The following is a 1,264-nucleotide window of genomic DNA, read 5'->3' on the forward strand; positions in this document are numbered from 1 at the left end:
TACAATACAATGTGCAAAGATCTGGAATCAGAAAACCAAAAAGGAAGAACACACTCAGCATTTCTCAAGCTGGGGGAACTGAAGAAAAAATTCAAGCTTCGACTTTTGTTATTGAAAGATTCTCTGGCCATATTATTGAATGATCTAGAAAGCATCAAGAGAAGATGAAAGGAATACATAGAGTCACTATACCCAAAGGAAATGGTTAATGTTCAACCGTTTCAAAGGTAGCATATGATCAAGAGCCAATGATACTCAAGGAGGAAGTACAAGTTACATTGAAGGAATTGGCAAAGAAAAAAGGCACCAGGAATTGATGGAATGGAATAAAAATTGAAATCTTTCAAGAATGTAAGGCAGCACTGGAGGCACTCACTCATCTCTGCCAAGAAATTTGGAAGATGACTATCTGGCCAACTGATTGGAAGAGATCCTTATTTGTGCCCATTCCAAAGAGAGGTGACCCAACAGAATGCGGAAATCATAGGACAATCTCTTTGATATACCATACAAGTAAAGTTTTACTAAAGGTAATCCAGAAACGGCTGCTGCTAAAGAAGGGAAGCCTATGGCTCACAACAGTTTGGATAGACAATACTAGGTTATTTTACTGGACAGTAAGAATATTACCCTGTGAATTATGGGGCAACTAAACCTACCATCCTCCCCTGATGTGGCAACTGGAGGGCTGAACCATAATTGTATAGAAATCATTGACCAAGTATTTTCTGGCCAACCTGACCTATTTAACTGTATCTAGTGGACTAGACATTGTTTCTGAAGAGAAGTAGTTACATGGGAAAAAGGGACTTGGAGAGTAGGGTGTGTAATAGTAATCTTACAAGACTGGGTAGAGGTAATAGCCCTCCTGCCAGGGGAGGGGGGAGTCAGCTCAAAAAAAAAAAAAAAGCTGAACTGATTGCACTGACGAAGGCATTAGAAATGTTGGCAAGAAAAACTGAATGTGTACCCAGAGGACTTTAGTAGAACTGAGGCAGAAGGATTGGAGAGAGGGGTAAAGAATGAAAAGTAAATGACAATGGAATTGTTTTGGTTCTGAGAACCTAAAAGCTAAAAAGTAAATGGCTATTATTTTTTTATGTTTTATTGTGAATTATATGATAGTTTACATGGGAGAACCTTAGTCTTACATTCATTCCATCGTATGTCATCTCATTGCCATGGTTCCAGTCCCCTCCATGCATCATCAACCAACCAATGGGTATATCCTAGAAACCCACCCCTTACACTTCCCCCTCCCCCG

This window comes from Chrysochloris asiatica, unplaced genomic scaffold (assembly GCF_000296735.1).
Source record: "Chrysochloris asiatica unplaced genomic scaffold, ChrAsi1.0 scaffold00304, whole genome shotgun sequence".
Classification (NCBI taxonomy): domain Eukaryota; kingdom Metazoa; phylum Chordata; class Mammalia; order Afrosoricida; family Chrysochloridae; genus Chrysochloris; species Chrysochloris asiatica.